This window comes from Gymnogyps californianus, chromosome 7 (assembly GCF_018139145.2).
Source record: "Gymnogyps californianus isolate 813 chromosome 7, ASM1813914v2, whole genome shotgun sequence".
NCBI classification, from domain to species: domain Eukaryota; kingdom Metazoa; phylum Chordata; class Aves; order Accipitriformes; family Cathartidae; genus Gymnogyps; species Gymnogyps californianus.
Window position 1 is genome coordinate 10,167,077 of NC_059477.1, and position 13,455 is coordinate 10,180,531.

The following is a 13,455-nucleotide window of genomic DNA, read 5'->3' on the forward strand; positions in this document are numbered from 1 at the left end:
CAACAGCTGGAATAGGGCAGGACACAGCTTAGTGATATTCTGAGCATGAGAACATCTTCCAACATGGTTCAGAAAGCATTAAAAAAGATGACTGAACTCTAATTCCAGATTTCATAGCTCTGAATAGAAGCAGGTGGCCAAATGAAAGAATGCCCTTTAGCAATGGTTTCTATTGCAAATAAATCACAAACCGAATTCTACATCAAATTGCAAATAGTTACATTTAGATTTTAACTTGATGTACTTTTTTTTTTCCCCTCAAGCATTACAAGAAACAGCTCTAAGCGTGGCTGGCATCTCAAGAAACTTCAGGTGGAGAAAAGCATTGCTCTGTTTGTAGAGATCGTCAAATAACTTTCAAAACAGGAAAAAATACCCCATCTTTTGAAAACGTTTGCTTCTCAGCTTGCTTGGGTAGCAATTGTTGCTGTTATTGACAGCTCAGCAACATAGGAGATGATTTGCTCTTTTATGGCCGTTTCCACTCCCCAAAATAAAGCAACTGGCAAAGGGCTTTGACTGACACCCCCGAGACTTGGGCTCCTTTTGCCCAGCGTGGTCGTGGCCTGGCACTACCACTGCAGTTGCCACATTCCAGTCTTCACCTGCCTGCAGGGATTATACAATGGCAGCAAAATAGATCTCAGCCTTATTCCTTGGGCAGCTTCTTTGTTTCAGCTGCCAGCATCTATAGTACCACTGCATTAAGGAATATCTGTTCTCATTTAAATGGACTGTTTTACACAGCAAAATGGAGAACTGTAGACTTTATGTCTACATCAGGGGCATCTTCAGCTTTGAAGACTGTGTAAGTCTTTTAAGCATCTCTGGATGTCAGCCATGTGAAACTGTAAGTTACCGTCTAGGGCATGTTAATAGTTTTATTTTAAAAAAAGTAACCTGTAACAGAAAAAGCACCTTTCTTCCTCAAATGAAAGCTACAAGAACAAAGGCATTCAGATATAAGTACAGCTAGGAATCACTGATAGTGGAGGTGGGGAACCCCATACTTCCACCCTCAAAACCCCCTCCAGCCTTCATGTCATGCAGAAAGAAGATGCAGTGAAATTTTCCCAACAATAGTGGATCATCACTATGTTTCTTGCCATAGCAATTGATTTTTAATTCCAGCTTTTTGAAAGTTAGATCACTGAAAATGCCTACAGCTGCTCTGTATCTGTTTCACTTCAATACCTATCTGGTTTGGGAATCTGCCTTTGTAGCTAGTTATCTAACTTTTTAATCCTAATTAAAAAATACATACAACTGAACCCACCCTGCCTCAAATGACTTTTATGTCCCTTTGTTTTGTGAGGCAATTTCAACCACCTCCAGTAGCCTCAATTTTGACTTATACTCTTCCTCTGAATATCTAAATTCTGTGAAGAAAGTGATGACACTGACTTTTCAACTTGACAGGACTTTCGCTTGAGACACAGCTGCAATTCAAGTGCAGGCAGCAGTGGCAAGGGTCTCAGTCATGTGAGTTAGCAGCTTCTCCCAGGTCTGCTGCAGCCTGAGGATCTGGGGAAGATTGCTCCATACTGTTACTCTAACAAAACACCATGAGATTTCTGTTCAATTAAAACTGGAAGGTTTTGGGATTTCATCCCAATTCTGAATGGACACAATTTCTGAAAGCTCAGAAGGTAACAGAGTCAGAATTTGGTGTCCAAGCCAATATACATAACATCATTTAAAGTTAGCTTTCACTGAGTGGTTGAAAACAGTCAAAATAGAAGAAACAGACAAAAGTACAATAAGAATTTAACATTTATTACAGGGTAGACTCCAGCCCACTGACTCCCTGCTGTGGAACTGGCAGGTTTGTTACAACCTCATGAGATAGGTGAGGTAGAGAATTATACAAATTCCTTATAGGGTTTGACAAGTCCATTACACCTTTGATGTCTTTAACCTTGTACTAGTTTATTGTACTGAACTTATGTCAAAGCAAATATTCCAGAATAATTGCCTGATAATGTTTGACTACTGTGGCAACGCTACAGAAGACATAGTACTATACTATTCCTCCAGCTTGCAGACGACAGTACTTTGCTCAGCTGTAAGTAGGAGATCAAGGAGACAAATTAAGTGAAAGCTGATGCTGACATTTTCCCAAAACTAAACTGAACAATTTTTTTAATGACTAATAGCTGAAATCACTTTTGATCTGCAAATTTGTAATTATTGCTTGCTTCTGTGTTCCAGTCTTGATGGGGAATGGAAACAAAGAGTACAAAATAGCAGGAGACATTGCCTGTATTTCTGCTTTCATTAGGCACAGAAATTTCTGGAATTGTCCAGAGGCCACTTTCTAACACTTCTTTTTCAACTTTCTGGATAAAAGAGGTCTGCATTTCTCCCAGACAGGCCCAAAAAGCAATAGCATGTTTATAGTTTCTCTTGATTGCCAAAAGAAACTCGGCGAGAGCCTCAAGCTCACATAGGTATGTGGAAGAAAAGAGCGACTGAGAATCGTGTTGCCAATTTCTTGTTGCTCCCCACAGAGCTCTCCATAACAAAAAAGTGTTTCATTTGTGGAGCAGCTGTCTTCAATTGCTGCATAGTGCCTTTCACCCTGGGTCCACATTTGGGTTGTTCAGATCAGCTTGGATGACACTGCCGTCATAAACACGATATGGGTATGATAATAATAACGAAGTCCTGAATAAGAGAAGAGTAGCAGGAGATGGTGTGGTGTTTGCTAAGAGCTGCTACAAAGTGGATCTATGGGAGGGCTGCTTAAAAAGCATGAGGCATAGGCAGGTAGTTATAAAGTGAGCCGTCTGCTACCACAGATGAATCCCTAATCATCTGAAGTCACTGCCATGCACTGCGGATTGCTTGTGAAGTTAAAAAGGAGGAAGAATTACTCACTTTCTACAACTGTCTGATTTCTTTAATTAGCAGCAGGCTAACCTGAAGCTGCCAAACTTGAGTGCCCAACACACCAAAATTGAGTCCTTGTGCTATCTCAAACTTTTTTCCTCCCTAACGTCCTGGATAATCAAAGTAGGATGAACCTACCCATAAGCCTGCAAACGTGCCTTGAATAACATCATAATAAGTACAATGTACAAATAATATGGTATATTCTATGTCACATAAACATTCATGGTTTAAATACTTAAAATACTAAAAGGCGATGACAATTTCCCTGAAAAAGACAGATTCAGTAAAAATTGGTACCAAACGGAGTATCATATTTGAAGAAGTGCAATGAAATTAAAGAGAGGTGACTGACTATTGCACCCCTAGGTACTTGTTAAGGTCTTGGTCAACTGTTTTATACTGATACTGTCATTCTTGACCAAAGATCTCAAAGCCCTCTGTGCACTGATTAATCACAGAAACACAGGACTGGAAAGACCTGCATTATGTTTTGAGGCAGAGAAGTACTAACAGCCTCGGTATACAAAAGGTAACATCGCACAATAAGGGAAGAGTGAGTATAGAATAAAATCCAAGCTGGTGTTTAACTTTCCTACGTGCTTTTGAGAAGTCCCATGTCCAGCCCCATGTGATTTATTCAAGTCAGAGGAAGAAGAACATACAGCAAGCAGAGAGTCCTGAATCCCAGTCGTCTGCTCTAATTACTAACACATGTACCTCTGCTCTCTTCAAGCAACAAATTGCTCTCACATTATTTAATCCATTTTTAAGCCTTGATTAAAAAAAAAAAAAAAGAAATCTCTAAACTATTCCTCCCCAACCTACGCACATTACATGTAACATACATCAAGACAGAACATGGCTTTTTTGTGTTATCTGAATGTGCAGTGGTGCTTTCATATCTCTCAGATTGTGCCACTGCTGAATTCAACTTTCTATATAAAAATCAGAGCCAAAGGCAAGCTTCTGGAACTGCAGCTACCAGTCCTGGATCTCAAAAACTTAAATAATTTGCCTGATGATGCTGAAGAAGTGTTTAGTGAAAGGATTAAATGCAGCAACAGAATATGAAATAAACATCTGTATTCAATGTTGAAATGCTTTAAATTACCGTACATCTCCCCAGTTTCTAAAACCACTCCCTGCCAAAGGCTTTTCTGATTAATAGCCTGGAATCCCCTTCCGTGGCTCCAGGGGAAGGGGAGTGGATGTACTAATCTATTATCCACCTGTCTTTGTATTATGTAATACAACACTTATTTTATCCAGGAAGATTCATCACCATTGACACCATAATAATCACAGCTTAAATTGCATACCAATGAACTTCTAATGCTAGCCCTAACTCAATCTGGTAACTAGAGTTGAATCAGATTTCTTTATCAAAAGCTAATCAGGAAATTTCTAATTCTTTCCTAAACAAAACAGCATTGTTATAAATTCATAATGAACCTAAATAGTTAGGTTACAAATAAGCAGTTAAATTTTTTTTTCTGCTATGCAGCTGTGCACAATAAATACAAATAGACAGAATTTATTCATTCTCTGCAAACAAATACACTTTTATATAATCTAACTACCTGGCTGGTTTTTGTAAGATGTGGCTGTAAGCTTAGTCCTGCTTACATAGGTACAGAATCAGACCTTCCACCTGACACGAGTCCAGTGCAAGTTGATGTAAAAGAATAATAATTGTGACCAGGGTTACACCTTAAGGACCAGCTAGGGTTTGAATGAGAATGAGCCTAACTCAAACTTTGGGATTTGTTAGACTGTATGAAAGACTCCAAAAATCTCTTTGTTACATGGGAACAAGGGGAAGGACATTTTACAGCACCTCAGAGCATTTTTTCCACTGCCAGAGGGAGAAGACATTTCTGCAATTGGGAGGTCCTTCTCTGTTATAAAGACAAATCTTTGAAGAAGTGACTTCCAGTGGCACACATTTCAGGACTGGAAAGTCCTAGGCTCATGGGCCTTTCATTCATCTGTGGATAAGCACTGGCTGCCTTTGGTTTCTGAAAGGAACCATGGACTGACAACGTAGAACTAAACTCCAATCTTTCATCTTATTTTAAACATTTTACTTTAAAGAAAAGGCATATGCATATTTAGAAGAATATTTGTGCCACAACCAATTTCCCCTGCTGCAGGAACATATCTGTTCATGTTCAAATCATGCATAATTGGCAGCTTTTGACCATTTTTTCCAAGAAAAATTCCCCTAATACACATGTGGGCTAGGGAGAAAGTATCCCATCTGCTGACTGGCTCTGCAGGCATCTGGTGAATATTGTCTTTTCCTGTGCTTAATTAGCTGTAGAAGCTGGCATAGCCAGCAGGATGAAAAATAATGTTAGCGCTCAAAGAAATCCTCCTATTGTTCTTCCTCAATCACTTTCAGCGTAGGCAATGCTAGCATACCTGTCCTGCAGCAGTTTTACTTCAGGTGACTTCTACCTAGCTGGAATATCCTATCTAGAAGTTCAATATGGCAAAAGAAGGACATAATATGTGACTTACTTCAGACATACATTAGAAGTACTGTAAAACAGCAACCTATCAAGCAAGCCTACCAAGAATATCAGGTTCTTTCTGATCAGTTTAAGGTTTCAATAATTTAATCTTCTCTTTCTTCTTTGAGCATTGCTCTCACTGATGAAGGTATCAACACTGCATTCTTCGGATGGGGCTCCACGTTAGACTGATCTTCCAGATGAAACACAAGCAGGCCCACTGTTGCAGTGTACATTTGAGAAAGAACATGTGGAACTTACATTTCAAGAGATGAACTTGTTTTCTGGAGTTTGAGCTTAATAATCGGTGTGCACTAAGAGACTGTCAGAAGTCCTGTGCACAATTTTGTATTTGGAGCAGCAGGTGCAACTTCCCACTGAAATAAGAGGTCTAACTTGAAAAAAATATTTTCATGACTCTGAAATAAGCCTTCTTCCTTGGTCCACTAAAACCAGTTTTCAGCTGTTGCAAAAAAGTGAGCACTAAAACCAGTTGCTGCAAATTTTTATCAGGTTTTTATTATGTGAAACTGGATGATGTTATTAGGTGGGATCTCAAGCTAGGGAAAAAGTGCTTTAAGCTTTATTAGTTAAAAAATACATGATCATATCACTGATGTTTTGACAAATTTTAGATATTCTAAAGATACTCTTCAAATTCTGGGAAACACTCAATGCTCTGGAGACAGGCCAGTGAAATAAAGTGATCTAATCAATAAGTAGTCAGAAAACATCTCAGTGTGGTATTAGCAGAGAAGCTTCCAGCATCAGCTATGTCCCTGATTACCAGTGGGCCAGAAATTCGATATCAGGCTGCTTCAGTAGGACAACACACATCTACTACCATCTGACATTCAAATTCTTAGTGAAGACCAAATGTATGGTACTTGTCTATACTTCATACTTGCAAATATCCCATTCCTTAAAGTGGTATTTATATCCATGCCTATGTTTGCTCAGGCATTAAGGAGAGATTAAAAAAAAAACAAACAACAATACTGCCAAAATACTGTTTCTCTCTCTATCCCCCAGCCTAGCCAGCACATAAACATGCTACAAGTCAAACACCACAATGTATTGATGCTAGGGTTCCTCAGAAGACAAGATTGCTTGCCACTAAAGTATGCCCAAGTGTCTGTCCTGGGCCAGTTTGCTTCTAATAGTCCCACACAGAGGTCAACAAGATCATTGTTCTCAGAGCATACAGTTTTGTCCCTCGTATGTCATGCGGACAGAAATCACTGTATAAACCGTGGCGAGTGAGGGAAGAAGTCACAAGAGAGAGATTTTTGCTCCAGAAGTAGATTCCTGGTTTGTGGTAACATTCCACTCTAAAATGCACAAAAATTTGGACCATGAATTATTATTTACTGTTCTGATATTTGACTTCCTTCTAGACCACTAAATTAGCATTAATAATGTATATACATGCAGGTGACTTTATGCCCCAAATGGCATTATTGGCACTATTCTGACACTTTTGTCTATAGATATATGTATTTGCAGTACAGCAATTACATCATTATGTCAAATTATGTCATACTGGGAACAAATAATAGAATCTGAATCAGCAGAATCTTCATTTGGTTTACTGCGCTTGTGGATAGAGGGACCTTATCCCAAAGTAACAATAGTTCAGCAAACAGTCCACCCAAGTGACAAGTCAGAGGTATAAATTCATCTTTTCTCTGAGACAGACCAAAGACTTGAACCTGCTCCTCCATTAACCTACTAAGTGCCCCAGGCACAAGGCTACCCTAAGTGGGTCTGCTTCTGAGTGATATTAGCTTTAACTAAAGCTAAAAAGGAATACTGAATTGTCAAAAACCTCCTACGGTTGGTTTAGAGGAACCATTTCCCAGCCCATTCTCTTTTCTTGAGGCAGGATGCCACCACCAAGTTAACTGCACAGTCACATTGCAGTTTTGCTAGTGATAACTAAATTAAAAAAAATAATCTTACAGATAAGACTGAAACTCAGAGCTAATATGTCTTACCTATATGTTATATCCAGTGTATACTAATAAATTACCTAGTTAAATTAATAAAAGGTATTTCCTCTACCTGCAGACCTTACTTTGCCTATCACAGCTCCAGTAGTTACTTCTGATTACATTTTCAGCTGTAACGTGAAAAAACTAGTGTTATATTTTCCATACAGGGTATGGTGTAATTACTTGCCGTCAGTCTATTTTTTATAAGATCACAGGAGTAAGTATCAGGGAAGTAATTACAGCAATTAGAGAGGTTATTTGATGTCTTTCTGTTACAGGGGCTGTCAAGTCTAGCCCTTTCTAGCTGAAAGAAAACATTCCCTGCATCCATACAATATACAAAGATCTGCATTCTGGTTGAGTTTTTTAAAATCTATGCACAGCCTGTGTGTGGTTTATAATCTCTCAACTCATATTAGTCACCTGGGCCTGAACAAGCATTCTGCAGTGTTTTAACATCAAGTCCAAGACAAAACTGTCAACAGGACAGTCAGAACGTATTGCTCTTTCCATAAACAGTCACATCACACTTGATTTTTAGTATTACAAAAGCAGAATATCATGTTTGCTTGATACAGGGATCATACAAATTCATATTGAACATAGCAGTTACACCTATCTAGAACAACATCACCTGATGTGAGAATGTCATTGCTAGTTGTGTTAGAGGAACACAGCAAATGCCCTGAGAATGAAAGAGAAGTGGATGATAAGACTACTCATGAAACATTTATCAGTAAACATAGATCCTGATATGTACAGGGAGGCTGCTCGGGTACCATTTGCCTTTTTGGACACGCTTCTCAAAAAACCAGTACAATTCAACAAAGCATTTACACAGAGCTGAAGCTTTCCAAGTGAGGGGTTTGATTACATCCACCTGCAGCAAAGCGCAAGGTTGTGCCAGCGGCGTTCTCCTCCCCACCCCGAATCCTTCCCCTGCGCCACCTGGGGAGGGACAAAAGCGGCTGTTCATCTCAGAGAGAAGAACAGAGCTTGACACTTACCAAAACACCACCACACGGGAGGTCCGACTTCACACCACCGAACGAGAAGCTGCGGCTGGTGAGAAGGGGGAAAGCTCTGCAGCACGGGGCTCTCCCAAGATCTTTTAGTGAGAAGGATGCGGTACTGCATTTAGGATGAAGCTCAGAGATATCAAATAAACTGAAAGTCCTCCCTCACCTTCTAAAAGGAAAAGAAACTTTGTTGTTTTCTCTGTTTAGAGCTTCCTGACCACAATTAAGATTGCCATCGCAGATGGGTTGCTCCTTTCCTTTGCCCAGCATCCCACTGCTGCCCAGAAGGTAGATAAAGTCTTACCTGTCACTCTCTCTGCAAAAACTCAGTTTGGGAAAAGTGGTGCCAGTAATGGGACCATAGGTTTGCTGAGAAGCATTAGCATTAACCTAATGAGATTTCTTGAGTTTCCCTTCTAACCAGGTAGTTCTAGACACATGCCAGGATGTAGACAAGGACTTGTAAATGGTTTTTTTCCCCTGTCCTTAACTGGTCTGTTTAGCTGGTAAATACTGTAGCACTAATTACACAGTATGGGTTTTTTGTCTGCAGAATTAGTAAGGCTTTTCACATTTCAAGCGTATTTCACCTGTAGTCTTAAAGGCTGGAAACTTGATATTAAATAAAATTAAACCAAAGCAATTTCTGAGGGATTTGCAATGGGGGCTCCTCAGCTCAGCCATTCTGTCTTCCAGGTCAGCCCTTGCCCGGGGCTTTTTTCACATCTGCTGTTCTAGAGCACATTTTGACCAGTGCTGTAGGGCTCTCCTGCCTCTTCTCAGCACAGGGCAGCCCAAGGAAAGAGTCACCTTTGTCAAACTTCCCTCCGCCCAACCCTCCAAACCCCACAAACACTCAAACCCAGCACACTGAGTTCTATCTGCTAGCTCAACCACTCCTACTATCTTTTTAACATTGTGCAAGAATGTTAAAAACTTTCTTGCACCACGAACACCAACTCTTCTATTTTCATCAGAAACCTTACATTCATCTTCGCTGTCTGGAACAGCTCAAGTATCTTGAAACATTTCTCCCTACACAGTCACCCTTCAGTGAGGGGAAAGAAATAATATACTGTAGAGCCTAATCGGTTACCAGCCATTACAAGTGAGTACCTTTTCTTCCCCAGAACCTGCCTCTTCAGATCTGCCCTTTTCCAGAGTTAGAAACCACCGAGAAGAGCTAGGTGTGTTTAACCTAACTAAAATTAAGGGCTCTTCTGTTGCTGTGGACAATATTTTCACTTAAAAAGATACAGCAAAATACATGCTATCAGGAAAAGATTTAATCAAAGGGGAAAAAAATATAAATTACTTTCTATTTTAGAAGATGATTCTTGAAAGCTGTCAAATCTAAATTGGTTTTACTTGGCTTTTGACCTTTCCTGCAACAAAGCACCTGAATTCAGAGGCCAGTTCAGTATCTTGTGTACCAGCGGAAAAGTTAACACACGTACCCTCTGAGCACTTTACAATCAACTCTTTGGATCTTCAGAGAAAGGAAGAGGCACAAGATACAGATTACAACACCAGAAAGAAAACCCAAACCAGAATTAAGGTCTTAGATCCGACAGACTTTTTTAAAGGCTGTAAAGAGGACTAAGCTGCACTGAGGATTTCAGTACAGTGTAACAGATTTTTTCCTCCAGAGAATTACAGGAAGCTGTGCACATCGGAGTACTGGCAAGACCTTTACACACAGTGCTCCCTCAGCCTGTTGGGATTGTGTTTATGCCAAGCTCTAGACAATGACAATGCTCTAGACAATTCAATGCATGTTATGGAAGAAGTTCCCACACTTCATCTAAATTGCATTATGTTTGATGCCAAGCAGTTCAAAGCACTCACCGCAACTCAAATTGGGGCATGGCAAGGTAAGAAAAAGCACACACATGCACACTGTTGTAATTTTGATGCTACAAGATACTCTGTACTGAGAATATTACATATTCTGTAGTTTCAATAATTCAGAACACTACATCATTTATGCAGGGTGATTTAAGTCTACGTTTCATTAATGACAGAAGATGGTTATAAATATAGTTACTTTAATTAAAACCTTTGGCTGGACCTTTAGAAGCAGGCATCTGACCTCTTTACAGCTGTGAAAAAGGTAAATTTCAACACATATATATACATAGATATATACACATATAAATTTATATATCTGTGGCCTAGGTACTGAAGTTCCTAATCTCCTTATACTTGCATGGAAATAAAACATCTTAGAATACTACAGGTTCCACAGATTTGTCTAAATTCTGATACATTTCTTGAAAAAAAAATTGAAATACTGGAAAAAAAAAAACTCATTTTCTGCACTGACTATAGATGCAGAGTCAGATCCTCTAAGCATAAATCAGCATAAATCTGTTGAAGATGGTGCTAGTGGAAGTAGTGATTTATACCAGCTGAGGTTCTACCCCATACCATTTAGAATTGTTTGTAAAGACTTTTAGTGCCAAACACTGTCTACATTTATTTGCTCAAGCAGTCCTGCTAACTTTAATTGAATCAATTGCTTAAATTGAGCAGGGTTTAGCCTGTCTTCTTTGTGTATGACTTATGTACAGTGATATCGTTCTGCAAATACATCAAATAACAAAATAAACACCGATCAATGAGAACAGAAACATGTATTTGTTTAATTTTGGACCCAGGTAGTTTATATTACCTGTAGTTTGTAGTTTATATGATAGCACTTCTGTTTAAACAAACTTCTATTAATGTCTGAGAGAGTAATTTGGGTGATTTAGGAAAGAGACTGTTTAAAAATAGAAACATCCACAACTTCTCTTCATTCCTACATGTTTTCTTCTGAAATGATTCATACTACCTTTTCTAAACCTATTTAGCTTATGCACATTTCTTTAGCAGCATTGAGTTCCTACAGCTACGTTGCTTCTGAAGATTTGGCTCATTAGCCACACTGAAATAAAAATTTACTACTCAGAGAGAGAGTGTTTCCCAACAGCATCCACAGTTACAGGGCAATAGCTTCAATCATCTTTTAAATACACACCAGTCTTGTCTCTCAGCTCCTTTCAAATTTGAATTGTGTTACGCATTTTAATTCTTGGGATGTTAACCTTGAATTGTATGCATGAACCAAAATAGGAGCGTGTAGCAAATGCTTCTTACTTTTCTTTCGACTTTGACATAGTTCATAAGACATTAGAATTTAGTTGCCAGCTTCAAGCAGCATAGAACAGAACCTGCACACTTGCCCTGAACACAGGAGCACAGCATTAGATGTAGCTTTCACACCGCAGTTGCACCTAGCAAAACTCAAATACCTCCCCAACCCCACTTTTCCCACCCAAACATCTAGAATTCTTCATGCATTTGGCAGGGTTATCTTCTAAACCAGAAAACCCCAGAAGAGAAACTGACTTGGATCAGGTTTGTCACATGCAGTTTGGATGGTCAGCAGGAATTCACTCAAGATCACAAAATCTGTTGCTCCTCTGAAACTCAGAAATGTATTTTCAACAGGAAGACTTGGCACTGCTTCCAAGGTCTGAGTTTTCAGTGCTGTTCCTCTACAGCCTGATGGAAGCCTCAGTCAATGAAAAGAGCAAGCTTTAACTTCCAGAGGAAGATAATTTTTTAAAAAATATATTGTTGCAATGAAAGCGTGCAAAATAAAAAGCAGCACGATGCTCTGCAGCACTTAAACCAAAAAAATAACTTCTACACAATAACTTCCAGGCGACATACAACTAATCTCAGGATAGTTTCTTCACAATCATAGCTAGACTTCCGTAATGCTGTTTTTTCACGTTTACTCCATGTACAAACCACAACTCTCATTTTATGTACTGAACGATGGAAAATGATTATTCTATTATAAAGTGGGAGGGTCTGAATTGATGCTGAAGCTGATGGAAAGTGTTTTAAGCACATTATCTTTTATCATGTTAATGTCTTGATTACCTCCTGGAATTGCAATTTTAAGTGAGTACATTAGGAGTAGGTGGAGATTTTTAATAAGAAAATATGCTTACAGCTAGAGAGTCACAAAAGATGGCTTCAGCTATTCAGAAAATTAAGATATGTCTCAAAAGTTACAGCAAATTTATAAACCCAAATTGACACCTTAATACTATTATTATTTGTTCAACATAACAATAAAACAGTCTGACTGAAACTCATATGAGTGAAACTAATAGAAGACAGATGAGCCAGAAACAGACATATTTATACACACATGGGGATTTACTTTCAAAATCGATTTTTAAGAGAGTCCCCAAAAGACTGTTCTTCAGTGTACCTCTGTTAGCCTCAGTCTCTTTTCCTATTAGAACTGGAGCCGAGACCAATGAAATACCCTGTTCAATCACTCTGTTATCTCTTTCAGGGAGCATCCAGATCTACACACCATGCTAGTTGCAACCATGACCCTCAATAACAATATATTCTCTTTGTTAAATTCTTATTTCTGGCCTTCATTGGCAGTCCTTTGGAGCCTGAGTTTCTCACGTAGCTGTTATTGTTGGCACAGGAGGTGGAGTGATGGCACCTTATTCCCTTAAAGAGAAAATACCTGATAAAGATTCTAAAACAAACTTTCTTTTCACTTTTTCAGCATAACATCACTTTCATTCCACTCATATTCTCAAATTATTATCTCGATGTATATTAGCAAAAACCAAGACCTTCCACTTACATCACTAGGTGATTAAATAGTAAGAGAGACCAATACCCTGGATTAGGAAGGTGTTCTGTCCTCACAGCTGCAGCTGACTTTTTTGGTGACCTGCGCAAGGTCACTTCATTGCCGTCATCTCTTTCGTCCTCCTGCTTTTGTTTGTCTGTCAGCACTTTCTGTAAGGTCTGTGCGACAGGGGACGTCTCTTACCATGCACTTACACAGTGCCTGTCACACTGGTGTTTCTGTTTTTACTGGACATAAAAAAAAAATTGCAAGACTTTAAAAAAAAAAAGAAGAGGTACAAAGCTGACCTTTTCATTGCTTCATCTAGCTTGTGTACAGTACCCTAGACTACACTGTTGTGACTCGGTCATGTG